Genomic DNA, 17,398 nt, shown 5'->3' with positions numbered 1-17,398 from the left:
CAACCTATTGGCCTAGACCTTTTCAAGTATCTTATACATGGCCCCCCATCAATGTGATTGGTCTCCATTGTCGTAGATTAACTGGGGATGGAACTTTAGGCAAAAAGCATACAAGCCCAATCTTTCAACTCGCAGGCATAATACCTATACTCCACACCTCCTGAAAAATAGAAGTGAGAGGGGCCTTTACCTCATCAACATACTTCACGAAAATCTCATTGGAGAGCCCGTCCCATCCTGGACTTTTCCCTTTAGGCAAATGCTTTAACATAGCTTCCACCTCATCCTCAAAAATATCTCTTTCCAATTCATTTGCAAAAACATATGATACCCAAACGGCGATAAAAGTTTATACACACATCTAGAACATAAGTAGGATCAGTAATTAATTCTCCTTGCCTATCTTGTATCCTGACAATATTCTCACGTGCATGCTTTTGCTGCAAACAAGCAAAGAACGTATGTGACTGACAATTAGAATCCATTAGGGCATCCTTTTGAGCCATAAGCTTATATCTCTATCCTCTCGTGCAATGCAGCAACCTGATGGAACAACTAATCAATAGCTATGTAATATTCCTCCCTCTAACTTTTGAGGTGTACAGGTGTAAGAACCTTCCCTTCAGATCTTATAATTATTCCCCTCTCTGAAATAAAAGAAAGATCTTGTTTTACCCTGTTTTGCCTGGAGAGAGAAAATGTCTAGAGGGAGGTAATTCAAACTTGAGATATTTTTGGATATAAAAGTCCTCCTAGTGTCTAAAATGGTTTTCCCTGAAACAAAATTTAAAAAGAACTTTCCAATGTACAATTGGAATTAATTAGAATTAGGTATAAAGGACCTTAGCCTAAGGGTCCAGATTTTCACAAATTTTTGGATTATGGTCCCCCAATTAAGGTTCTTATAGGCCAATAGGATCAATCCAAGTGTAGAGAGGAGATAAATTGAAGAATAAAAGAAAAACCCTCCCAAAAATGAGTAAATGCTCACATAAGATGAAGAGTGGACTAAGGACAAAAAAAAAGAATTAAAAAATTAAATTTTGACACCTCAGTGTGGGGATCTCCCCTTATGAAGTAGACACCTTTTTCTCATCATTATCCCTAATTTTTAATCAATAAAATGAGATATTTTTATCTCTCCTCTCTCCTATTTCAAAACTAGATCCAAAAAGTAAGCTGAACTGACCCAAAAATGGTCAAAAATTGACCAAACTGATCTAGAAAATTCTAGAATCGGTTTGCTTGGTTAGAGGCTCACTTTTTTCTATAAATAGAAGCCTCCCTCTTTGTAAAAGCTTAATGGTGTTTATGCACTGTTACTCTACTCTTGTCCTGAGCCATCTACATTGAATTTTTTAATAATTTATTTTTTGGCCTAATCCTCTCAAAAGTGAATTGGTGACCACTATTGCTTCAAACAATAGTAGAACCCTCAATCCCGCAAGCCAAAGGAGAGCTTACAAGCTCCATGTAAGCAAATTTTCTTACTTGTTTACAAATTTTAATGAAAAATCTATGGTTTTCTTGATTTTTTATGAATTGTAGATGATTGAATTAAATTCAAATGCTATGCCTTTGATGAAAAGGCCCTTCTCTTCTTTACATCGCAACTCTTCTTAATCCTAGAAAGATTAACTAAAAGATTAATTAAACTCTTCTTATTATTTACTCTCTTGAATTTAGAAAATTGTATAGATTAGAGTTCTATAATTCTAAATTGAGATAATTAAGTTAATTGTAGGAAGATAAAAAATGAGAAATGGTCAGCCATACAAAGGAGGTTATGGCAAAATTTTCCAGAATTTTGTGAAAAAGAAAGTTTGTTTTTACGTTATTCCAAAAGAGTAATTCCCATCATTTTTGCATCTAAATAAAATATTCTAATTACTCCATGTACATATTCACCTATGAATATGCATGGATATCACTGATTTTAATTATTAAATTTGATTTCTATCCATGCATATTCACCTATGAATATGCATGGATATCACTGATTTTAATTATTAAATTTAATTTCTATCCATAGAAAGATGCATAATGGATTTTTTTTATATAAAAGTGTTATTCTTATTAAAATTGATTTCTATGCATAGAAAGATGCATAATGGAGTTTTTTTATATAAAAGTGTTATTCTTATTAAATTTGATTTCTATGTATATAAAGATGCATAGTGAAAAAGTATACACTTAAGATAGATCTGGAACAAGACCCGAATCCCACCATAGGTGGCAAACCCCATTACTCATGTAATAAGACAAAGCTAAGAAAGTAAAATTTACTAAGCCCAGGACAAACCAATAAGAGTAGTTTACAATAAAGAAAGCGTATTAGTATAACGATTCTCGAAAGCATATTAGTAACGATTCTCGAAAGTGAGGCTAAGATGACCAACCTTCAGGGAAGAGATACCAACGAACAACACAGTGGCTAGGAAAGCCCCGAGAATTCTATCAAAAATAGGGAGGATCGAAGTAAGCTATGGCTTATGAATGGTAATATGAAGTGGTAACGGTCAATTAATTTACATTCTGTTGGCTTTGATTCGAGAGGCAAGAATGCCTTAGCATCCATTAGAGGGACTTGCGTTGGCTTTGCCAACACGAGGTCTGTTCTTGATATTTATAACAGTTTGTTAGGGGCTCATAGCGTCAAAGGTTCAAGTTCGTCCACCAGGGCACTACCAGTTGGTGGTCCTAGACGAAGTGATGGTCTATGTTTAATTTCTATGAGTATTTTTATTAAATGATTAGTTAAATACTCTAAGAGAGAAATTTCTATCGTTTTATATTCACACGGATTGTAAAAATAAAATTCAAGAAATTTATCAAGATCGAATTATTCAGATAAATGATTAATTTATTTCTCATTGGAATTCGTAATTAATTTATTCCTCATTGGAATTCGTAATTAATTTAGAAATCAGGTAAGTGAATATTCAAAGAAAGAAATTCAGTAAAATAGTAACTGAATTATCAAACCTTTTCGAGAAAGATAGTTCAAGAAAAATCTTATCCGACTTGAACCTTGAATATCAGACTATGACCAAGACCAAACTCTTTTGTCAGTTTCGAGGAAAGAAGCTGTGACCAGTTCAAAAAAATACACTCAAAACTCCGGCCAAATCTGAAACTAAGTTTGAGACCCTTCAAATTGATCTGTGGATCAAGGTTATAGAATTCAAGGAATTCTGGTATGAAATTCAGAATTCCGATCAACAAGTTTTGGGGATACTGATTCAAGAGATACTCCTTGTTTTCAAAAGAAAATCAAACTGAAAACTTGCATAGAAACCCTGTTTTCTTAAAGGACTGTCTTACGCCAGAATGCTGGAGGGGGTAGAGGGGTCTCACAGCTCATCTCTGAGCCACTAGACTCTTCATCAACAAGAGAATGCCCTATAGAAATATCAAGCATACCAAGGGGCTCAAGCACTTTCTCTTTACCTTTATGTGATGTGATGTGAATCAGATAGATGTGAATCGGATAGATGTGAATGGATGATATGTGATGAAAATGGATGTGAATGTGTATGTGAATAATGGATGTGGATGTGTATGTGAAAGAATGGATGTGGATGTATGTGAAAGAATGGATGTGGATGTGTATGTGTATGTGAAGAATGGATGTGGATGTATGTGAAAGAATGGATGTGGATGTATGTGAATGTGTATGTGAGAAATGGATGTGGATGTGTATGTGAAAGAATGGATGTGGATGTGTATGTGAAAGAATGGATGTGAATGTGTATGTGAAGAATGGATGTGGATATGTATGTGAAAGAATGGATATGGATATGTATGTGAAAGAATGGATGTGAATGTGTATGTAAAGAATGGATGTGGATATGTATGTGAAAGAATGGATATGGATATGTATGTGAAAGAATGGATATGGATATGTATGTGAAAGAATGGATGTGAATGTGTATGTGAAGAATGGATGTGAATGTGTATGTGAAGAATGGATGTGGATGTATCTGAAAGAATGGATGTGGATGTATGTGAAAGAATGGATGTGGATGTGTATGTGAAAGAATGGATGTGGATGTGTATGTGAAAGAATGTGATGTGATGTAAAGAGATGTGATGTGACATGAATATATGTGGATGTGAAGTGATAGATATGAATGTATGGAGATAGATGTGGGTAGTCGTACATATGAATGATTGGATGGATGTGGATGAAAGAGATGAGATGTGTATGAATGAGATATGATGTGGATAGAATGTATGTGATGGGATGGTGATGAGAATGAATGTGATGGATATGAATGAATGTGATGTGAAATGGATAGATGTGAGTGAATGAGATGTGATGTGAATCGAGATATGAATGAATGAGATGTGATGTGAATCGGGATGTGAATGAATGAGATGTGATGTCATGTAAATCGAGATATCAATAAATGATATGGGATGTGAATGGATGAGATGTGATGTGATGTGAAATGGGATAGATGTGAATGAATGAGATGTGAGGTGAAATGGATGTGATGTGATGTGATGTGACGTGGATCGGGGTAGATATGAATGGATGAGATGTGAATGAATGTGATGTGATGAGATGTGGATATGGGTAGATATGAGTGGATGAGATCTGATGAGGATAAATGAGGAAAGATGTGATGAGATGAAAATGATGTGATTGGATGAAAATGATGTGATTGGATGAAAATGATGTGATTGGATAAGAATGATGTGATTGGATGAGAATGGGAATACATATGAAAATGAGATCTGATGAGAATAAATGAGGAAAGATGTGATGAGATGAAAATGATGTGATTGGATGAGAATGGGAATACATATGAAATGGATGTGGATTAAATAATGTGGATTAATGTGGAACAATGTGGAAAGATGAGAGTGTATGTGAAAGAATGGATGTGGATATGTATGTGAAAGAATGGATGTGAATGTGTATGTAAAGAATGGATGTGGATATGTATGTGAAAGAATGGATGTGGATATATATGTGAAAGACTGGATGAAGACTGGATGTGAATGTGTATGTGAAGAATGGATGTGGATGTATCTGAAAGAATGGATGTGGATGTATCTGAAAGAATGGATGTGGATGTGGATGTATCTGAAAGAATGGATGTGGATGTATGTGAAAGAATGGATGTGGGATGTGTATGTGAAAGAATGTGATGTGATGTAAAGAGATGTGATGTGACATGAATATATGTGGATGTGAAGTGATAGATATGAATGTATGGAGATAGATGTGGGTAGTCATACATATGAATGATTGGATGGATGTGGATGAAAGAGATGAGATGTGTATGAATGAGATATGATGTGGATAGAATGTATGTGATGGGATGGTGATGAGAATGAATGTGATGGATATGAATGAATGTGATGGATGTGAATGGATGGAGGTGATGTGATGTGAAATGGATAAATGTGAGTGAATGAGATGTGATGTGAAATGGATAAATGTGAGTGAATGAGATGTGATGTGAATCGAGATGTGAATGAATGAGATGTGATGTCATGTAAATCAGGATATCAATGAATGATATGGGATGTGAATGGGTGAGATGTGATGTGATGTGAAACGAGATAGATGTGAATGAATGAGATGTGAGGGGGTGAAATGGATGTGATGTGATGTGATGTGGATCGGGGTAGATATGAATGGATGAGATGTGAATGAGCGTGATGTGATGAGATGTGGATATGGGTAGATATGAGTGGATGAGATCTCATGAGATGTGGATATGGGTAGATACGAGTGGATGAGATCTGATGAGATACGGATATGGGTAGATACAAGTGGATGAGATCTGATGAGGATAAATGAGGAAAGATGTGATGAGATGAAAATGATGTGATTGGATGAGAATGGGAATACATATGAAATGGATGTGGATTGAATAATGTGGATTGATGTGGAACAATGTGGAAAGACGAGAGTTTGTTATAGAAATGGTATTTATGACCTGTTTTTTTAATGACTATTTTATGTCAAAAATGTTGGAGAAGCATTTTGACCATCTTGTGAATGAGGTCGTGGAGACCTAACTGATAAAGTTGCAACAACTGACAGAGAGTCAACGGAGGACATCTCACATAGCGAGGTCGGTCAACTCGGTTCGATTTAAATGGTGAGCTTCCGGTACGGTGGATGAGGGACCAAGGAAGCGGCCTATGAGTGAAGTGCTAGGTGACCTGCAAAAAGGATCCTAGAGGGTGCTAACCATACGGTGATCAGGCTCTGGGTCGCCAAAGATACCCACACGTGCGTCGGGGAAGATATTTGGATCAAGGAATAAGAGTTATTTTCGGAATTCAGGCATGGATCTGGTTGATTGACCTTGCTGGTCCTCAACAACGGATGAGTCCATGGCTCTTTTCTATGGATCTGTTGGTTGATCTTGCTGATCTTCAACGGAGATTCCATTTTGATTTTTATAAGTGAATATATTACCGGGTACTATGAGCTAGGAACTATCGAAAAGGCCCACTGAGTGGATAGGTGGTGAGCGTTCTGGTTGCCAATGATGCCATAGGTACACCGATGAAGGAAAAATTGAAAATTAAGATTCAACCAGATATTTTGGAGGATTATGATCAGTGATACTATAGTTTCATTAAAATATTATTTTAAAGATAGCTGAGTCTGTGAGAAAGGCAATTTCATATTGGGTGTGTAAGTGGTGTGACTAGTTTTAAGTTTGTATGAATATCCGGCTGGGGGAGCCTGGGAACTCTTTTCCCTGGTACCCGGGACAAAACCTAACCAAATTCTTAAATGGATCCCATCACTACAGTGGTTGGGCGGTCGGCTAACCCTCGGGACTGTAGGCTAGACTGATGGATTCCAAAAATGAGACTCAATTCTATTATGGTACGATAGATGAAGTAAATCCCGGATAAAAATTGTTCTATGGAAAAGAATCAACGGCTGTGCCTCTCAATGAGGAAAAAAGCGTTGGTCTCTATGATCTAAGTGTAAGTCTTTTCCTTGATTTGACTATGGGACTTACGAGTTCGGTCAGATCAGTTCAGTTAGTTAAGGCTGACTACGTTAGAGTAAAAATATCCTGGAGGAATCGCTCATGCTTTCTGGGGATGAGGGAAGTTTTTTCGAGTTTGGTTTTCGAAGAACCTCTTGTCCGGATATACATGGGCGAGGCCCCGAGTGAGGGATCTTGCCCCGCGCAAGAAGTGCTACTTCCATTGCTAGCACCCCAAAATTTTTTGCGCGGTGGGGACAGGGATCTTTCAGCTGGTATCAGAGCAAATTGGCTAAAGCGGATCAACCGAGAAGCCAAAAATATCAAAATTTTATGAAGTAACAGTAAAAAGTTAAAAATGTGATGAAATTCATACAAATTGATATTCAGACTGAAATTCATAAATTAGTAATTGGATCTTCAGATGGAAGTACAGCAATTGCATGGAATCCCTGACTTGCTTGAGGCCTAGACATGATGGTATATAATTCCAAGGACCATGACTACCCGTATATACCAAGGGTATAACTGCAGCTCTTTACTGTGGCAGTATATACGAGTAAATCTAAGACCTTGAAATTATAAGCAAAAATGCTATCCAGATGATGAATTCGAATGTGGTTGATATGATTTTAAAACTCTAGTTGAGAACTGATGAGTTGATTTGGATTCTGATTGAAAAATGATGATTCTTGAATTTTGGTTAAAAAAGCGATAAGCTAAGCAAAACCACAATAAGGATGAATGGGACGAGTCCCTATGATGATATTTGTAACTGGAATGACGATAAGTCACTATGAGATTAGTGGATTGTGCTGACAGATTGCTACTGTTATCACTTGATCCAGTGGATCAAGCTAAGGGATCACAAATTAAAAATCTGTATAATTGAATTTCCCATGAAGGACTGTTCAGATGAAAATTTCGGTCTAATGGACCATTACTGTGTTAAAGATATGAATGATATGATCTGAATGAATTGTTATCTAATGATGAATTCTATATAAGGGATCTTTATCCCAGGATTTTGTTGGGTTGACCAGACTATAAGAAACCCCATAATCAATTGGATCTTAAGGGAAAGAGTTGTCCTCTAGTATGCGAGATGAGGACGTCTCGCGTAAGTGGGGTAGGATGTAAGATTCCTCCCTCCAGTTTTTAAGGTGTACAAGTGTAAGAACCTTCCCTTTTGATCTTATAATTATTCCCCTCTCTGAAATAAAAGAAAGATCCTGTTTTGGCCTGGATAGAGAAAATGTCTAAAGGGAGGTAATTCAAACTTGAGATATTCTTTGATATAAAAATCTTCCTAGTGTCTAAAATGGTTTCCCCTAAAACAGAAATTCAAAAAAAACTTTCTAATGTGCAATTGGAATTAATTAAAAATAGGTATAAAGGACCTTAGCCTAAGGGTCCAGATTTTTTAAAAATTTTAGATTATGGTCCAATTAAGGTTCCCATGGGCCAATAGGATCAATCCAAGTGTAGGGAGGAGATAAATTGAAGAATAAAAGAACCCCCCTCCCCCAAAAAAAAAGAGTAAATGCTTACATAAGATGAAGAGTGGACTAAGGACCAAAGAAAAGAATTAAAAAACTGAATTTTGACACCTTAGTGTGGGGATCTCCCCTTATGAAGTAAGTGCCTTTTTCTCATCACTACCCCTAATTTTTAATCAATAAAATGAGATATTTTCATCTCTCCTCTCTCTTATTTCAAAACTAGATCCAAAAAGTAAGTTGAACTGACCCAAAAATGGTCAAAAATTGAGCAAACTGATCTGGAAAATTCTAGAATCAGTTTGCTTGGTTAGAGGCTCACTTTTTCCTATAAATAGAAGCCTCCCCCTTTTTAAAATCTTAATGGTGTTAATGCACTGTTACTCTACTCTTGTCCTGAGCCATCTACATTGAATTTTTTAATAATTCAATTGTTTTTTGGCCTAATCCTCTCCAAAGTGAATTGGTGACCACTATTGCTTCAAACAATAGTAGAACCCTCAATCCCTCAAGCCAAAGGAGAGCTTACAAGCTCCATGTAAGCAAATTTTCTTACTTGTTTACAAATTTTAATGAAAAATCTATGGTTTTCTTGATTTTTTATGAATTGCACATGATTGAATTAAATTCAAATGCTATGCCTTTGATGAAAAGGCCACGCCCTTCTCTTCTTTACATTACAACCCTTCTTAATCCTAAAAAGATTAACTAAGTGATTAATTAAACTCTTCTTATTGTTTACTCTCTTGAATTTAGAAAATTATATAGATTAGAGTTCTATAATTCTAAATTGGGTTAATTAAGTTAATTGTAGGAAGATAAAAATGACAAATGGTCAACCATACAAAGGAGATTATGGTAAAATTTTCTAGAATTTTGTGAAAAAGAAAGTTTGTTTTTATGTTATTTCAAAAGAGTAATTCCCACCATTTTTGCATCTATAAGAAATATTCTAATTACTCCATGTACATATTCACCTATGAATATACATGGATATCACTCATATTAATTATTAAATTTGATTTCTATGCATAGAAAGATGCATAATGAAATTTTTTTTATATAAAAGTGTTATTCTTATTAAAATTGATTTCTATGCATAGATGCATAATGGAATTTTTTTATATAAAAGTGTTAATCTTATTAAATTTGATTTCTATGCATAGAAAGATGCATAATGGAATTTTTTTTATATAAAAGTGTTATTCTTATTAAAATTGATTTCTATGCATAGAAAGATGCATAATGGAATTTTTTTTATATAAAAGTGTTATTCTTAATAAATTTGATTTCTATGCATAGAAATATGCATAAAGGAATTTTTTTTATTACAAAAGTGTTATTCTTATTAAATTTAATTTTTATGCATAGAAAGATGCATAAAGAAATTTTTTTTAATTACAAAAGTGTTATTCTTACTAAATTTGATTTTTATGCATAGAAAGATGCATAAAGGAATTTTTTTATGAATTTTTCATTACAAAAGTGTTATTCTTATTAAATTTGATTTTTTGCATAGAAAGATGCATAAAGGAATTTTTTTTATTACAAAAGTGTTACTCCCATTAAATTTGATTTTTCTACATAGAAAGGAATTTTTTATTACAAAAGTGTTATTCCTATTAAATTTGATTTCTATGCATAGAGAGATGTATAATGGAAATTTTTTTATAACAAAAGTGTTATTCTTATTAAATTTAATTTTTATGCATAAATAAGATGCATAAAGAAATTTTTTTATTTTAAAAGTGTTATTCCTATTAAATTTGATTTTATGCATAAATAGATGCATAAAGGATCTTTTTTTTAAAGTGTTATTCCCATTGAAGTTGATTTTTATGCATGAATAGATGCATAAAGAATTTTTATATCAAAATTAGAATTCTCTTAAATTCTATGAGTATTTGATAAATGAATAATTAAATACTCTAAGAGAGAAATTTCTATCGTTTTATATTCACACCACGGATTGTAAAAAGAAAATTTAAAAAATTTATCGAGATTGAATTATTCAGATAAATGATTGATTTTTTTCTCATTAGAATTCGTAACTAATTTAGAATTCAGTTAAATGAATATTCAAACAAAGAAATTCAGTAAAATAATAACTAAATTATCAAACCTTTTCGATAGTTCAGGAAAAATCTTATCCGACTCGAACCTTGAATATCAGACTATGACCAAGACCAAACTCTTTTGTCAGTTTCGAGGAAAGAAGGTGTGACCAATTCAGAAAAATACACTCAAAACTCCCCCCAAATCTGAAACTAAGTTTGAGACCCTTCGAATTGATCTGTGGATCAAGGTTATAGAATTCAAGGAATGCTGGTATGAAATTCAGAATTCCGATCAAGAAGTTTTGGGGATACTGATTCAAGAGATACTCCTTGTATTCAAAAGAATTCAAGGTTATAGAATTCAAGGAATGCTGGTATGAAATTCAGAATTCCGATCAAGAAGTTTTGGGGATACTGATTCAAGAGATACTCCTTGTATTCAAAAGAAAATCAAACTGAAAACTTGCATAGAAACCCTATTTTCTTAAAGGACTGTCTTACGCCGCCAGAATGCTGGAGGGGGTAGAGGGGTCTTACAGCTCATCTCCGAGCCACTAGACTCTTCATCAACAAGAGAATGTCTTTTAGAAATATCAGGCATGCCAAGGGACTCAAACACTTTCTCTTTACCTTTATGTGATGTGATGTGATGTGAATCAAATAGATGTGAATGGATGATATGTGATGTGATGTGATGTGAATCAGATAGATGTGAATGGATGATATGTGATGAAAATGGATGTGAATGTGTATGTGAAGAATGGATGTGGATGTGTATGTGAAAGAATGGATGTGGATGTGTATGTGAAAGAATGGATGTGGACGTATGTGAAGAATGGATGTGTGTGTATGTGAAGAATGGATGTGGATGTGTATGTGAAAGAATGGATGTGGATGTGTATGTGAAAGAATGAATGTGGATATGTATGTTAGGAATGGATGTGGATATGTATGTGTGAAAGAATGGATGTGGATGTGTATGTGAACGAATGTATGTGTGAAAGAATGGATGTGGATGTATATGTGAACGAATGTGATGTGATGTAAAGAGATGTGATGTGACATGAATATATGTGGATGTGAAGTGATAGATATGAGTGTATGGATAGATGTGGGTAGTCATACATATGAACGATTAGATGGATGTGGATGAAAGAGATGAGATGTGTATGAATGAGAGATAGAATGTATATGATAGGATGGTGTATGAGAATGAATGTGATGGATATAAATGAATGTGATGTGATGGATGTGATGTGATGTGATGTGAAATGGATGTGAATGGATGGAGGTGATGTGATGTGAAATGGATAGATGTGAGTGAATGAGATGTGATGTGAATCGGGATGTGAATGAATGAGATGTGATGTCATGTGAATCGGGATGTGAATGAATGATATGGAATGTGAATGTGATGAGATGTGATGTGATGTGAAACGGGATAGATGTGAGGTGAAATGGATGTGATGTGATGTGATGTGGATCGGGATAGATATGAATGGATGAGATGTGAATAAATGTGATGTGATGAGATGTGGATATGGGTAGATCCGAGTGGATGAGATCTGATGAGAGGATAAATGAGGAAAGATGTGATGAGATGAAAATGATGTGATTGGATGAGAATGGGAATACATATGAAATGGATGTGGATTAAATAATGTGGATTGATGTGGAACAATGTGGAAAGACGAGAGTTCGTTATAGAAACTGTATTTATGACCTGTTTTTTAAATGACTGTTTTATGTCAAGAATGTTGGAGAAGCATTTTGACCATCTTGTGAATGAGGTCGTGGAGACCTAACTGATAAAGTTGCAACAGCTGATGGAGAGTCAACGAAGGACGTCTCGCGTAGCAAGGTCGACCGAGGTCTTGACCAGCCTCGGTTCGATTTAAATGGTGAGCTTCCGGTACGGTGGATGAGGGACCAAGGAAGCGGCCTATGAGTGAAGCGCTAGGTGACCTACGAAGGATCCTAGAGGGTGCTGACCATACGGTGCTCACCGAAGATACCCACACGTGCATCGGGGAAGATATTTGGATCAAGTAGTAAGAGTTGTTTTCGGAATTTGGGCAGGGATCTGGTTGATTGACCTTGCTGGTCCTCAAACGGATGAGTCCATGGCTCTTTTATATGGATCTGTTAATTTATCTTGCTGATCTTCAATGGAGATTCCATTTTGATTTTTATAAGTGAATATATTGCCGGGTACTATGAGCTAGGAACTATCAAAAAGGCCCACTGAGATGGTGAGTGTTCTGGTTGCCAATGATGCCATAGATACACCGATGAAGGAAAAATTAGAAATTAGGATTCAACCGGATATTTTGGAGAATTATGATCAATGATATTATAGTTTCATTAAAAGATTGTTTTAAAGACAGCTGAGTCTGTGAGAAAGGCAATTTCATATTGGGTGTGTAAGTGGTGTGACTAGTTTTAAGTTTGCATGAATATCTGGCTAGGGAGCCTGGGAACTCTTTTCCCTGGTACCCCAGCAGACAAAACCTAACCAAATTCTTAAGTGGATCCCATCACTATAGTGGTTGGGCGGTCGGCTAATCCACGGGACTGGATGGGGTTAGGCTGGACTGATGGATCCCAAAAATGAGACTCAATTCTATTATGGTACGATAGATGAAGTAAATCTCGGATAAAAATTGTTTTATGGAAAAGAGTCAACGGCTGTGCCTCTCAATGAGGAAAAAAGCGTTGGTCTCTATGATCCAAGTGCAAGTCTTTTCCTTGATCTGACTATGGGATTTACGGGTTCGATCAGATCAGTTCAGTTAGTTAAGGATCATTGACTACATTAGAGTAAAAATATCCTGGAGGAATCGCCCATGCTTTTCGGGCGAGGGAAGTTTTTTCAGGTTCGGTTTTGGAAGAACCGAGGGATTAGTCTCTTGTCCGGATATACATGGGTGAGGCCCCGAGTGAGGAACCCTGCCCCACGCAAGAAGTGCTACTTCCACTGCTAGCACCCTAGAATTTGTTGCGCAGTGGGGACAGGGATCTTTCAAGCTATCTCAATGTCAGGGCAAGAATCATCCTCTTGAACCACTTGGTTCAAATCAACCAGCAATGATTATAGGTTCTACAACTTCTGCGTAAAATATGATGCATTGTGAATCCCATACTGGCAAGCAAGCTTTTGAATATTGAACATACAAAACTCCCAAGGTGACACCCCAACTGAGATTACATGCCCTTGAAAGTTTTGTAAAACCTACAACATAAACTGATGGAAAACACAATGCTCCAAGAAAGTCTGGTTAACCTTAAGAGGAGCCTTTCCCAATAATGGCCTATAAGCATCCACATAATGGCTATGCATCTCCCATACTAAAGGGACATGAGCTTACAAAATATGATTATATTCCACCTGCATGGACAATATCTCTGGCAGAAACACATCATGCTGGCAAATATACATTCGGTCCAAATGAGCTCTTGTACCTACGTACTATTGAGAGGCATATGTAAATCATCTCTCATGCGGGTGTAGCCATGACAGCATATCTTGTTTCAAAACTTGATTTTGGCAAACACATTCTAGCTAATCCTCTCTGGCCCATCCATAATAGAGTGAGGTGTAGAAGCATGCTCTGGCAATTCACATGCATTAAAATTTCCCAACACAAAGCTAGGCTTAGCGTTGCACAAACACAATAAATCATCCCATAAAGGACGACGTTGTGCAACACCATTAGGCACATACAGCCCCAAAAGCCATAATGTTTCATCCATAAACTCCACTTCCATAACAATGAACTACCCCCCCGGACATCTTGCATAACCAATGATGGCTTAAACTAAGATTTCACTACAATCATGACCCCTAATTGTGTAGTGGGGTGCCCACTATAAAACACACAATATTCCTTGTAATCATACACTTATCCAGGCATGGAATGTTGTTTATGCTCCACAGCACAAAACATATTCCATTGACCTTGAAACACAGTACGCCTGCTGGCAGATGCGATAATTCTTGGACGGTGAACACACACACCTTTTACATTCCAAAGAGCAATCTTCATAATCCATCAAAACAGAAAGCCAATCAATGAGAGGTACCACTATCGGCCTCTCTTTCCTTGAAACATTGCATAGGATCCTCAATGCCTTCTCTCTCCATCTGTTCACATACTCTTCACAGCAAAACATCCACCCATTCCTTCTCATCTAAAGTACGGGCATCATTAGGTGATGTATCCTTGACATCCAGATGCTTCTTTTCCCAAGCTGAGACCAGAGCCCCTTTTTTATCAAATAGAAGAGGAAAATTTACCTGATTATCTTTCGTGACTCAAGGTCTCAGATTATACCAAGAGTGTGATACCCTGGCTTGGTTATCTTTCTCTCGAGTCTAATTTGTGGCACCAGGACAAAATGATGAAGAGGCACCATGACCAGCACCCACATTTTGATTACCACTAGAAGTGTTACCATATTATAGTAGTGATGTGTGTGAACACACTTAGGACCGCCGGGGCACTTTTTCCCTCACTAGGAGGTTTTTTCCCCCGTGCATTGTATATACACCCATTATCTTCTAGGGCTTGTTATCTTTCATTTTTGGCACTCATAATACACTACTGTGTTGTGCTCAAGCTTCCTCATCTTCTTGAAGTTGTGTGTGCATTCCTGCAACCCTAATTCCAACAATTGGTATCAGAGCAGGCTTCCTCCTCCCGGGCAGCATCACCGGCACCTGCCGCTTCATCTCCTCCGATTGCAACGAGGTTTCACGAGCGTCTGCAGGTTAGTATATGCCGTGGGATAGCCCGTAGGGCTAGTTCGTTTCAGAATTTTGATCTGAAGTCATTTCGCCCTCCGTTTTTGCATTCCAAGTACTGCGCAAGCAAAATCGTCCTTCTGTGCAGATTTTCTGTCAAGATTAAAATCTGCAGGACAGGTGCCCATTCGTCTGTTTTGGGCTGTGCTGCATAGCACAGGTCGATTTTATACAGGTTTACCTCTTACAGACAGCAATTACATCTAGTAGTACAGTCATTGGCCATGGCTGACAACAATGATGTGTTCCGCATGTTGGCTGCTGAGGATAAGTTGGATGGCACCAACTATCCATTGTGGGCATATATGATGCGACATGTATTGGTAGCAAAGGGGTTATGGAACATTGTGCAGGGTATTGATGCACGTCCTATTGTGGCTGGGAATGCTGCAAACACATCAGAAACAGGTACTGTTGATGATGGTGCAGGCACAAGTGCTGTAGCAGCTGTTCGAGAACCACCACTTTCAGCAGAGCAGATTCGTTGGGATGGTAGAGATGCGCAGGCTCATGCCTTGATTGCGCTGTCTGTCAAACGTACCATTATCCCACATATTCGCTCCTGCAGGACTTCTAAGGATGCTTGGGATGTACTTGCCACATTGTATCAGGCAAGAAATGAGGCTCGTGTTGCTTATCTCCGAAAACAGTTGGAGAGTGAGCATATGAACGAAGGTGATTCTATGGATAGCTTTTTGACAAAGATCAAGGATTTCAAAGAGCAGCTCATTTCTGCAGATGAAATCCTGTCAGACAGTTCACTTGTGCAGACTGTTTTGAATGGTCTACCAGATTCTTATCAGGGTTTTGCTTCCACTCTTCGCTTGATGATGAAAGGCAATCCCAATGCCTTATCATTTGAGGAGTTAGTTTCTGTTTTGCTGCAAGAAGACCAGTCAAGGCAAAACAGGAATATTATGCGTGTCGCAGATCAAGCTTTCGTTGCTAATCAGAGAAGCGGGAAAGGTAAAGCTGGCTTTTCTTCTAGTAAGCAGAAATCTGCAAATGCTGCGCAACCAAAGAAGGAAGACAAAGATGAGAAGAAGGGTGACAAACAGAAGACATTTTGCAAGTACTGTAAGGGAAATGATCATGTCATCAAAGCTTGTCCTAAGCTGGCTGCGAAAGAGGCTAAGAAGAAAGAGGCTGGTATGGCTGTTGCAGATGCCTCTCCTTCTAACAATGAATCTGCAAATGTTGTGCTAGATACAGAATGGGCATTCAATGCGCAGTGCAGTTATGACCCATCTTTGCATGACACATGTATGTCTGCAGTAGATTCAGATGTATGGTACTTTGACAGTGGTGCCACTAAGCATATCACCTCGCAGCGCAGTTTATTCACTTTCCTTGAGTCTGCTCCCACAGGGAATACTCTCACTTGTGCCAATAACTCCTCTTATCCCGTTAAAGGAGTTGGACAGATTGTGCTGAATGTTGCAAATGGCAACACCTTTACACTTTTTGATGCATTGTATGTGCCAGGGATCAAAAAGAATCTGCTGTCAGTCTCCGCATTTGCCAAAACAGGTTTGGTTGTAAAATTTGTGGATGACAGATGTACTGTTCATGATCTCTCTTGTGGTGACATCATTGTAGCATCTGGTTCACTATGTCGAGGGCTGTATAAGCTCAATATGGATGGCAAATGTGTAGAGGATTCAGCATGTGCTATTATGGATACGCAGGCTATTTCAAATGCAAAACTGTGGCATGCACGTTTTGGTCATCTGAATTTTGCAAGTTTGCTGCGCCTGCAGAAATCTGAAATGGTGTCTTCTTTGCCTAAGCTTGAGGCACCTGTCAAGCATGTTTGTGAGGGCTGCATATTGGGTAAAATGCAGCGTGCTTCCTTTCCCAAAGATGGATCAGTGAGAGCTGAACGCAGATTGCAGCTTGTTCACAGTGATGTTTGTGGTCCCATGCAAACTCCATCATTTGGAAACTACCTTTACTTTGTGACTTTCATTGATGATTTTACCAGGCATGCATGGGTATATCCTTTGAAGGCAAAGTCCGAAGTGTTTTTGTGCTTCAAACAGTTTTTGGTTATGGCTGAAAATG

The sequence above is a fragment of the Cibotium barometz genome, chromosome 31, assembly GCF_041138505.1.
Source record: "Cibotium barometz isolate CiBa-2024 chromosome 31, ASM4113850v1, whole genome shotgun sequence".
Classification (NCBI taxonomy): domain Eukaryota; kingdom Viridiplantae; phylum Streptophyta; class Polypodiopsida; order Cyatheales; family Cibotiaceae; genus Cibotium; species Cibotium barometz.
This window is presented reverse-complemented; position numbering follows the sequence as displayed.